We start from the raw sequence: 12,444 nt of genomic DNA, 5'->3' as shown, positions 1-12,444 counted from the left end.
CTCTTGAAATTTTAAGAAATACAACATTTATTTAAAATATTTTAGGTGACAAAATTTTTATAAAAACTAGTTTTTGAAAAAAGGTGAAAGATTGTTCTGTAGATTATAAACATATTGTTTTCATCAGAACAACCTAACATGCATCAGAAAACGGAGCAATGCAGCCACAAGTGAGAGAAAAATCTCCTAGATGCTGGTGATAGGAGAGTCCTAATTAATTTTTCCGGCATATTAGTAGGGACATACAGGAAGGACACAGCCTTAACACAAACAAACAACAACAACAACAAAACAGTCTTTATAAACATTTTCTTAATTCCTTAGAGCTCTCACTAATAAAACATTTCTGAAAAGAAAGAAAGGAAGGAAGGAAGAAAGAAAGAAAGTCAGTCAGTCAGTCAAGATTTTGTCTGGAGGGGATTTTAAAATCAGAAAGATGTTGAATTATTAATGAGCCAAACTGATCTTTTTCATTTTCTTTTCTAATCCAAGAAATCTTTAGGGTAGCTGTTTGAAGGGTATTTTTTTTCTATTTTCCGCTTTAGGCATTTATAAATATACTTGAAAACACTCTTTTAGATACCACTCAATCAAATGATCAAGGTCACTTAGAAGACTAAATTAAACTTCTAATACACATTCAGTATTGTCATTTCAGCACATTTTTGATGAGGCTGTAGAAGTGCTTGCTTTGAATGTCATTCCTCCTTGCTCTCTAATGGTTTGTCTGACTGCTTATTGCACATCGAATTTCATAGCCTTACAGAATGAAATGAAGCCATCACCCTCAAAGTGGTTTCCCTTCATAGTATATTAATTCTTTAAGATAGTGTATCAGAGATCTATTTTAAATTGTACTGTCAATTAGTTAAGCTCTTGGGTTACACAGTGAAAATTAAAAAAAAAAAAAAAAGACTGTCCCAACTCTTCCCTTGATTGGACAGAAAGCTTTGCAGGGATCACACCAAAGAATAGCTTGTTGAGAGCATATGCAAATCAGGAAGACACAATTTGGTTTATATGTCTGTAAAAGCATGAATCAACATCTGCAGGACTGATTTTCAAAATGCAGTAGCATAGAAATTATTGCAAGTTTTATGTAGTTACAAATGGAAACCTGAATTAGTCCAGAGTTTGTTTGTTTTGTTTTTTTCTCTTTCCGGTTAAGCAAAGAGCCCAAAATCATTTTCTCCTTTGGAGTAAGGCACTAATGATAGCTTTATTATATATCTTTAAATCTGATCAATTTGAAGTTTTACCTTTTGCCCTCTTTCCCACATCCCCCTGGAAACAGATCAAAAAGCAATGAAATAGCAATACTTTAAGATAAAAGAAAAAGCAAAACAATCAAGTAATTTATAAGGTATATTTAAAGGAAGATTTTAATATGTTTTCTCAATCATGAAATGTTATCTTTTCAAAAGTCTCTTTTGAAAGATTCTCCTTAATTGAAACAATTTTCAAGGTAAATATGAATGACCTTTTCATTTGTAAAGTAGGTACATATTCAAACTTGAAAAACCAGGAAGCATACTGTCTAGTATTAAAAATTATTATGTCATTAAATGAATCATAGCTATAGTCAAGAACTAATGGGATTCTTCTTGTCCTATTTTTGCCAATAAATTATTGGACTTGTTTGAAACTATGCTGTGTTTACAAAGATAGATTCTTCATTTTATTTATTGCTGTTCTTTCATATTCTAAAAGAAACTTCATTGATTATAAAATATATATCATTTCTATTAGGTTAAAAATTAATAAACACTAATGGACACTCCAGCTGCTGAAGAGTTTGAAAGCTACCCATACTCTTAAAAACCTTGTTTTTCGTCTTTGGTTATATTAATCTTTATTCCAATTATGTCTAGCTACTACCTTGAAATTTTACTTGCTTCTTTCCTAGGCTTACTTTATATATACTATGCACTCTAAACAATGTTATTTCATTTTCCCTAGCCTTGAATATTTTACAAGTTAGTATTTTTATGAGTATTTTCTTGTCAATGTTGTAATGCTCTTAACGCTACTTACGAAGTTTCTTCCCAGGTGACTTTCCATTGGGTAACACTACCCAGGCTCTTTTTAGAAACAAAATATTTCCCCAGTTGCTTTGAGTTCTAGGTGCTGTGAGCAGCTGTTAAATAATAAACCCAGACTTAGGTAAGGACAGACCTTGTTAAAAAAAAAAAAAAAAAAAAAACTATTGTAATGGAGAATGGGTCTGTTGAAAAGAAGGATATGGACTATTGAGATATGGAGAGTGCTCCAACCATAATATGAGTCTGCAAGTATCCCAAAGCAAGGTGGAAACTACTTTTTGTTTTTGTGTGTGGGGAGTATGTAAGGCTAGAAAGAATGGGTGTGGAGGAGTGGAATTAATAGATGGTGTGATGGGGTAGTAGATCAGAAAATATTCTTCTTTGAGGTCAGTTGATCCTTGGATAGGGCCTTTAAGAAAGAATTCTCTGTGCCCTAATGCTTGTTAAAATTCCAGAATGGCTTAAAATTCAAGGTCTCCGGGAAGCAGAAGAGCCTGGTTAAGATTCAATAAGTCAAGTTAGCAGGTGTTTTTCTCAGGTTTCTCTGTGGAGACGAAGAGTTTGGCTAATCATTTAGGAGACATAGAATCAACAAATCTTAGCAAAAGTGCACGTGGAAAACTGGTTCTTTCAATGAATTGCTCCTGGAACACACTAAGATTTAATTGTAGCTGTTTTTACAGGGGTGCTGGGCTCAGAAATCTTTCAATGTCATGGGTGTCATTGAGTACCCTACAGAATTTGCCACAGCCTAAATGTAACAACTACTCAACAAAGGGGTATAAAGTCCCAGTCTCCTTGTCCCAGCATGTGGCAATTCCAAAGAGTCACTCCAACTCCAGAGACCCCATAGGGTTTCCTGAGAGTTCCTGCAGAGCTGCATCAGGAATGGATCTCAATCAATGTCCTTTGCAGCTTCTTTCCTTCAGTAGCACAGATATTGGACCCCTCCTTCCTCCTATGGAGGTTGATCCATAGCACTCCCTAGCAAATTTCCTATATACTAATCTTTTTTTTTTTTTTTTTCCTTTTCTGTTGTGTCCTGTGTAATCCAACATAAGAATATGGGAAAAAAAAATGCTGTTTTTGCATGGACAACAATTTTATACATAATATTATGCATGCACTTATACTTAAACATTTTAATCAAACCCACTTAAAATTTTCTATTTTATAATGTTTATTGTCAGATATTTTAATAGAGAAACAAATTCGTTAAGTTTGAGTGTCTAGGTATATAAGTTGTGCTTATCTAGTGTATCTTCTTACCTATAATAAGCAGAGAACTTTAATAGAGACATTAGCAGTTCAGAGCAGGAGGTTGGATATAATTCACCAATTGCCCTATTGATTGAGACTTACTTTAATTTGAAGAAAAGTATTTAGAAAGAATAATCACCCTTTTTGTCAGTGGACTTGCATTAAGTAAATTTTCAACAAGAGTACCTCCCTCAGGGAAAGTATTTGAATTTTCATTTTAAACGTAGGGAAAATGAGTTTTCATTCTCCAAAGAAAATCACAATTAATAATTTTTATTTTCTTAATATTTCCAAAATAATTTGTATAATTTTATTTATTTGTTATTTTACTTTTATTCAAAACTAATTTGTTTCCAGCTAATAGTAAACCTTATAATTCAGTACCTGCATCAGTTTGGTAAAATGTTGCTGATTTGCTATTAAAATAATACCTATGAATTCAGTAGTACATTTTGAACAGGTAGCATGAGTCACATAGTGTTTCTAATTTATTTTCACTCTAAATTATGTAGTATAGGACAAAAGTATTTTGAAGCTTATAATATTATTAAATACATAATTACTTTTATTCACCAATTAAATTACTTTAATAATTAATAATTATATGTACAGTTTCCTGGTGTGCTTTTATGTAATAGCTCTAAGAGATTTTTTTTTTACCAAATCAAGCAAATAATGACTTACATGCTATTTTTGTATGAATTACTCAGTCTATTCTTTTGAAGAAATTCAAAATACTTTCATGTAGTGTGTGTGTGTGTGTGTGTATAGATTTATATGTGTGTGTGTGTGTGTGTGTGTGTGTGTGTGTGTATATATATATATATATATAAATGGAAATAGTGGTAATAGCTGCAATTTACTTAGTGTCTGATTGATCTCTATTATTGTTTTTTGAATTTGATTCAATCTAAAGAACTTTACTCTTTCTGTATTACAAAAGTCACTCTTTCTGTATTACAAAAGAATCAGGGATATAAAGTTAAAAATTCAGACACCAATGCATTTTTTATCCATTCTTTGAAATTCACTGACAATAACAAAAAGAATAAGATATGGAGATGAACTGAAATAAAAATAGGGAAAATTTAGTCTTCAATGAAACCAGAAAATGGCTAAAAAACAGAAACTAGGATTTAACTAATACTTTCTAAACAATAAAGCAAAATTTAGGCCCAAAAGGAAGAAATCTGGATGGATCTATGTCTATATCTGCCTATACACTGCTTCTTCCTTTTGGGGTAGATGTCCATGTCTCTAGATGTAGATGTAGATGGATCTCTCTCTCTCTCTCTCTCTCTCTCTCTCTCTCTCTCTCTCTCTTGGAGAGAGGAGCTCAGAAACTGGGGATATAAACAACTATACAACTAGTTTTAGACCTGTTAAGAGAGAGTGACACATCTGGAAAAATATTGTGTATGATATTATTTTCTTTTAATTAATTTATTTTGGGGGGTATCCAGGATTGAACTCAGGAGCACTTGACCACTCTGAGCCACATCCCCAGCCCTATTTTGTATTTTATTTAGAGATATAGTCTCACTGATTTGCTTTGCCTCTTGATTTTGTTGAGGCTGGCTTTGAACTCTAGATCCTCTGCCTCAGCCTCCCAAAATGCCTGGCTATGGTAGTATTTTAAAGATGCATTTGCAGAGGGTGAAACACAGTAAGGGAAATGTGTCAGAGATCCCTAGGAGAAGCCAAGTCTTGACAATTTTCTAGAAGGACTCAGAGGATGGATAAAAACTCTCCTATACACAGTTGCATCCATGTAATTTATGAGTCCTTCCAAAGAACTTCCAAAGTCCTTCCAGAGAACTTCCAAATGTTTGGAGATGCTTAAAATTCCCATAAATGTGTCTCTTGGTCTTCAGGAGGCAAAGTAGGTAGTTATTACCCCAAGACTTTTTAGCTTCTATCCGTATTACTCTAGTCAGGACGACCTATTGGGTCAAAGTGTAAACCCTTTCCCAAGGCCGTAGCAGAGCATTTTCCATCAGTATTTACTGAACCTGCCTGACCCATTTTACTGAAGTTCCATTATCTTAGTCTAACTCCCATCTGTTACTTTCCTTCTAGAAAATGAAACACTCTAATCTGATAATTCTTTTTAGTAAATCTTTTTCCTCTGAATCCCACTTGTCATTAGAATAGATTCAGACTGTTTGACAATGCCTAGACTTCCCTTTTCTTCTTTGAAGACATTTTTGCCTTATGGGATAAAGTTTAATTCACTGTGTATGTTGGTGCCATTACATACTAGTTGCCTGAGTATGGTTAAAATTTGTTTGGTATCAATAAAATATTTGGTCCTCCACAGTAGAGTGAGATGAGTGATAGTCACATCTAAATGTAACTTAGTTTGGGTGTGCTATCACATCTTGCATAATCTTCCTCATCTCAGGTAAAGGTTTTAGCCCATTTTTAGTCCAAATTCTTGAAGTTGTGTACTTTATAAGGCAAATAGATTCATTTTGGCTCACCATTCTGGGGACTAGATTGGGGGACTGCATTGGGTGACTGTTAGGATCTCACCTATATTATATAATATTGCAAATAGCATCACATGATAGGAGCTCATGTGAAAAAGAAATACATCATATGGCAAGATAAGAAACACAAGAATGGGGAGGGGCCAGGCTTTCCCCTTTTTAACTAGTTAACTGAGTCCTGTAAGAACTACACTAATTCCTCTGAAGGTGGTGCTCCCATGAGCTAATCTTTTATTAAAGGCCGTACCACTTCAACACCTGTACATTGGGGACCATGCTTCCAAAACATGAAATTTGGGGGCACAAACCCAAACAATAGCAGTTGTAATGCTTCCTGGGGAAAGTCAGATTTACTTCATAATGACTCTTTCTTTATTCCTATAAGAAATCCATTGCCTTTTTCTTTTTAATTTTTTTCTGTTCTGCTTGAGAGCTTTTCTTCTGCAAAAATAAGGAAGATATATATTGATGGACAGCACATTATGGCATATCAGTGTGCCACTGCTATATTTCATAACATTATACCCAAGGAACATCATAAGCATTTGATTACCAATGTTTGTCAATAACCAGGAATTAATCAGTCTGTTAGGATCCATAGAGTTCATGATTCATAGACAATCAGAAAATTCCCTCTCAAATGGTATCATATGCAATAGTTTTAACATGGAAAATGAAAGATAAAAGATACTAAGACATTCCTGAAGCTCTAAACAGTTACTAGAAATTGGTTCAATTAAATATATCAAATCATATATCATATCACCATTCTCTCCAAGATCAAGGCTACATAATTTGGTAGGGTTTCAATGTAAAACAAAGAATTTTCATGAAAACACATGGCTTCATCTAGTTGGGTAGATGGTGTAATTGTGAGAAAAAACTCTATTTCTCTTTTTTCTGATCCTTTCTTGAGGCACCAATGTAATAATGTGTTTCCCTTGATGTGTAATCTGCATGTTGATTTCTTTATCTTGAGCTATTATGTCTTTCTCACTATTTGTCATTAATTTTGACACAAAATTTCCTACATTTGGAATGAATGTTATGTTCAGCCACTAATGTAGTTCAATGTGTTGAAAGCAATACTAGCCTAGCAGGTGCTTTCCTTCAAGTTCATCGATCCCCATTCATACAAGTCAAGCTTATCTTGATACAAACCCAGTGGGCTGGCCCCAGCACTAGGCAATATGGCTACATTTACTATGTATTGTCAACTCAAATTTTGCCACATAAGTGATGGAGTTATCCATTTCATTTTTTTTTAATTCTGGCATAAAGAATTAAAAGGATACTGAAAATTATTTACATGGGAAACATTTCTGCCTCAACACCCACAATTGTAGCCTATGTCCCAGGATGACTGGATCAAATTGGAAAAAAGAAACTAACTTGATATGGGTAAGAATCACACAGTTGTACCAGTATTCTCTTTTATCTCTTCTGTATTAGGGTACTTTATAGAATGAGAAACAATAAGAAAGACAGATTGATAAAATAGCAAATATTAAAAGAAGTAATTCATAAGAAAAATAAATAAATAGATGTATAGAGGGAGTGAGGGAATAATAAAGATGAAAGAGAAAGGAAGAGAGTCTGATTGATTGATTGATTGATTGATTTTTAAGAAATTGACTCCTGTAATTGCGGAAGCTGCCAAGTCCAAAATCTATAGAGTAGGTCAGTAGGATGGAGACCCACAGAATATATGCAGTTTTAGTTTGAAGGCCTTCTGCTGAGAAAAATACTCTATTCTTAGGGGACTTCATTCTTTATTCATTAAAACCTCAAACTGATTGAATGAAATCCAATTATGGAGAACCATGTGCTTTACTGGAGTCTACCAATTTAAATGTTACTCTTCCACTATTGTCATGTATGTAAAAAATAAATGTAATTCTCATTAAAAAGATATCTTTTCAAAACACTTGGAATAACACTGGACAAAATAATGATGATATGGTCTGAATGTTTGTGTTTCTCTAAAATTCATGTTTGAAATCCTAAAATACAAAGTGTTTATTTTGAAAGTAGAGTCATTTGGGGGAAGTGATTTGGCCATGAGGGCGTATTAGTGTTTTCACTAAAACAAACAAACCAAAAACTTGTTCACCTGTTCACCCATGTGAAGACACATAGGAAATATCTTGTCCACCAATCAGGAAATGGGCCTCTACCAGACACCTAAACGTTTGTCCAGAGCCTTGATCTTGGATGCCCCAGCATCCAGAACTGTAACACATTTCTCTTGTGTAAAAGCCAGCCGGTCTATGGGTCTATGGTATTTTTTACAGCAGTCCATATGAATCAAGACATACAAGTACTAAGGCAAGTAAAATTGGCACATGAAATTAGTTATCATAACTTCTTGTCCACATCACCTCACAAAAGCAGAGGAATCTCTCTTATGGAAAACAGTTCCTTTGCCCCTCTCACAATGAGTATGAACTCATCCATATAAAGGCAGATAAGCCATTCCTTCATGCCTTTATCTTCCCCCATTTCCCACACACAAGTGTTTCAGAGTCCATTACAATTCTCTTCCAAACTACCACAGTAGAGATGAAGCAAAATCATGACTATGTCCATTTGATATAATATTTCTTTGTTCATTATTGATTCTCTGGGCTATAAAGTGTGTTTCTTGGTCTGAAGAAATGTATCTCTGCAGTTTATCTTGCACAGTTCCAAGATTTCATGAACAGAAAAATAGTCTTATCAAGCTAAACATTCCAAAGTTTCAGAAATTTTTGTCCTAGGGGGTAGCCCAAGAGCCAATCCCCTGAAAATAGGCACTTCTTTGAAATGTATAGGATTTAGGCCTACAGTGTTAACTCTTTTTTTGCCCAGGAACTCAATTAATATTACAGTATTAGTCTGCGTACTCATGTTTTGCCTGGTAAAACACACTAAGGCAGATGAAGAAAAGAAGAAAAAAAAGACAATCTCAAATTAATCAGAGTGAGTCTTTTTACTTGAAAGAAAGATCTTCATTGTACACATCACTGTCTTCTTCCCAGACAAGAACAGCGAAATCTGAGATAAAAGTTGCCCCAGGTTAGAAAATAGAAAAAGGAATGTGAGACAATGATTAGTTCATTTCTAAAGATCAAAGTTCATTTACCTTTATTATTCCTTAGCAAGTGTTAAAACACATTTACAAACTATGCGCATAAATGTAATAGCACATTTAAGTGCCTAAACAAAATGTATAAGTTTATTAGAATACATGATAAAGAAATCATCTGAACTGGTTCAGGTGGTCCAAGAACATGGTGGAGAAGAAACCAAGATCTAAGACTTGTCTGTGATGCTTCTGTTGCATAATGGGACCACAAGCTCACTGTACCTCCTCCCTTCAAGGGCACAGATCCTAGAACACCCATGATTAACCCATGGCCCAGTGTGGACCTTGCCATCTACTGCTGAAAGAGGCAGGGCTCACAAATGGCTACAGGATGTCACATTTCTTGAATATCTTTCTGGTGTGAAGCTGTTGTATTTATTTTGTTTTGTTCTGTTTTTTTTCTCTGATTGAGGAACACCACCAATGTTCTGTAACTGATGGACCTTCAGCCTTTCATAATATTGCCTACTCCCTAAAACTTTTACTTCCTTCTAATTATTTTTATGTTTTTGAATTATTCCATTTAACTTAGTGTGATTTTTCTCAATCTCAAGTTCATATTCCTTGTGTTCTCACACAGATTTATTCAACATTTTTGTTAACTAATGTAGATTTTATTTAATGTTATGCTATTAAAGGCTTAATAACTAGATAATAAGTGTAGTTTTGACATGAATATTGGATAACATATTATTTTGTTCATAACACAAAAATATAAAATAAAAAATATTTCACAACTTCCCATTATTTGTCAATAACATGAGCAGTTCTTTATTTGATCAGATAACAATTTCAACTACTTGGAAAAACTTTGGGGAGGGGGATATTCACAATATAAAGTTTACAGGCATGACACAATTTTTAATTTTAATTGGCAGATTAATATTTTTACATTGTTAATTTCAGACAAGACAATAAAATAGTAAATTAAGTTTTGACTTATTGCATTTGTGAATTCTGTAATATAATATTTTCACTGGGGCTTGTTTCAATATGTAGTTTGGGAGAAAAATGAAATAACACTATTTTAGTATATTTCTACTGTGTATATAATAGACAAAAAAAAATACCCTCAGGATCACAGTAATAGGAAAATGTATTGCAATAATTAGAACCTGATGAATTTGGGAAATTTATCTTGGTTTTAGTATGCTTTAACAGTTCATCCAAATGTAAGTAGATTTTTAGTTTTTAATAATGGATACATTTAAAACCCAGCTCATATAATTCTCCCAAATCTGATAATTAGCTCTTGCTAACTAATATAAACCATCTCCAGAACAGCCCTACTTTAATTTGTATGTGTGTGTGTGTGTGTTATTTTATTTTTTCCTCATTCACTTCTTTCCTAAGAATTCAGACACTCAATCAGACACTGATTTCTTAAGAATTCAGACACTTTTTTCCTCATTCACTTCTTTCCTAAGAATTCAGACACTCAACATCTTTTGTTGAGGTCATTTTTCTCAAGGAACTTTATTATGTTCAATCTCTTGTTTAACTGGATTGCTTCCTTTTTGGCATATATCTTTAATCTTTTTGTAGATTCAGTTTTATATAGACATTTAAAATATGGTAAAATTGGAATTTTATTCATAATACAAGTAGACTTTTCAAGGTATATCCTTTGGTACTTTTAAAGTTTTACCCATAGGAATATAACTGTTCATACATACACTAAATTTAGATAAATGTACATCACTGTGTCATTTCAATAAATATCTTTGTAGCTATAGCTAACTCTCTGTAATTCTTTTTATTTGAAAACATTTATTCAGTGTTTCCTATTTGCCAGATCCTATTTTACATCTTCAGAATTCAGCATAAGCAAAAATTTTAAAACTCCATGTCTTTATGATATGCTGTGCAATGAATAAAAATCAATTAACAAAATAAGGAAATCATATTATATATTTGGTGGTGATTTCTAGGAAGAAAAATAAAGTAGCAGAAGAGGATAGGAAATCATAATACAGTTAAGTCTTATTATTTGCAGATATGTATTTGCAAGTTTGCCAATCCCTAAAATTAACTTGTAATTTTCTTAATCAATGTACCATTTTCAAGATCAATAATAAGCCTATGCAGAGTGGCAAAACACTTGAGTTTAGTAGTACACATATTCCCAGCTAAAGTAAATAAGGCAGCACTCTGCCTTCTTGTTTAAAGGTAATGTCCTGTAAAAAAAAAAATATGGTCTAAGCACCATATTTTTCATATTTTTGTGTTTTTTTCATTGACTTTATTGTTTACCACCTATTCTCAATGTATTGCTGTCTAGTGTTGCTAAGTAGAGGACTGAAATGTTCCTAATTAATATATATTGAGCTCTCCTTAAATAGAAATATATATAAAACTCTCTCTATATATAAATATATATAAATATAAAACTCTATATATAAATATTATATAAATATATATTTATATATAAATACATAATTGTGTGTGTATGTATATATATATATATATATATATATAATTGCATAGTTATTGAAAATATTGTGACCAGAGGTTTTCAAGAATTTAACCCTCTTCTCCTTCCAGGAAAAATGATTCAATATGCTTTAATCAGTCCTCAGGGTGACTTTGTATGACATAACTGCTGCAAACAATGAGAATTAACTGTTCATACAGTTGGCATCAAAGTTACATTCTGAATTTTTAAATGGTACAATCAATACTATGTGTTAAAAAACTGAAATCAAGGGCTAGGGATGTGGCTCAAGTGGTAGCACGCTCGCCTGGCATGCGTGCAGCCCGGGTTCGATCCTCAGCACCACATACAAACAAAGATGTTGTGTCCGCTGAAAACTAAAAAATAAACATTAAAATTCTCTCTCTCTCTCTTTAAAAAAAAAAAAAAAAAGGAATCAAAGTGTGACAAAAAAGAATAGTAAAGTCTAAATAGAATTTTTGTTTTTGTCTTCCAATATTCATTATTTTACAGTAATAAAATAATGATTTCGTGTATAAAAATGAAAATTAATAAAATACCTGAGAAAATCAAAGCATGGTGAACGTGGAACCAAAAGAAATATGCAGTCCTTGGTAGCATCAAATTCAAAAGCTCTTAGTTCTGTTAAAAGTACTTTCATAGTGATTTCAGCTACTATGAAGGCTGTAGCATGATGATTGCCAGTTAAAGAGCTTGGTAATTTAGCAAGACCCAATCTTAAAATAAAATAAAATTTTGAACAGAGTTCATGCTGCATGCCAAAACAAGTTTTATTGAAGTCAAACAGAGAATTTTATGTTTATTAAGCAGTTTAATTGATGGCAGAAAAGACTATTCTTAAGAAAAAAATATCCATCAACTATATTGCTAAAAATTGATGATACTTTCAGTGCACATTTTGTAAGTATTTTTTTCTATTTTTTAAGAAAGTGGTATGTACAAGAAGATGAAAGGGGCCCAAGCAGTGAGAAAAAGCTTATGAGAAGGTCATAAGTTAATATTGAGATAATTACATTATAGATGCCTATTAAATATACAAGTGCAGATGTTACATAACCACATAAATAT

This window comes from Callospermophilus lateralis, chromosome 7 (assembly GCF_048772815.1).
Source record: "Callospermophilus lateralis isolate mCalLat2 chromosome 7, mCalLat2.hap1, whole genome shotgun sequence".
Taxonomy (NCBI): domain Eukaryota; kingdom Metazoa; phylum Chordata; class Mammalia; order Rodentia; family Sciuridae; genus Callospermophilus; species Callospermophilus lateralis.
This window is presented reverse-complemented; position numbering follows the sequence as displayed.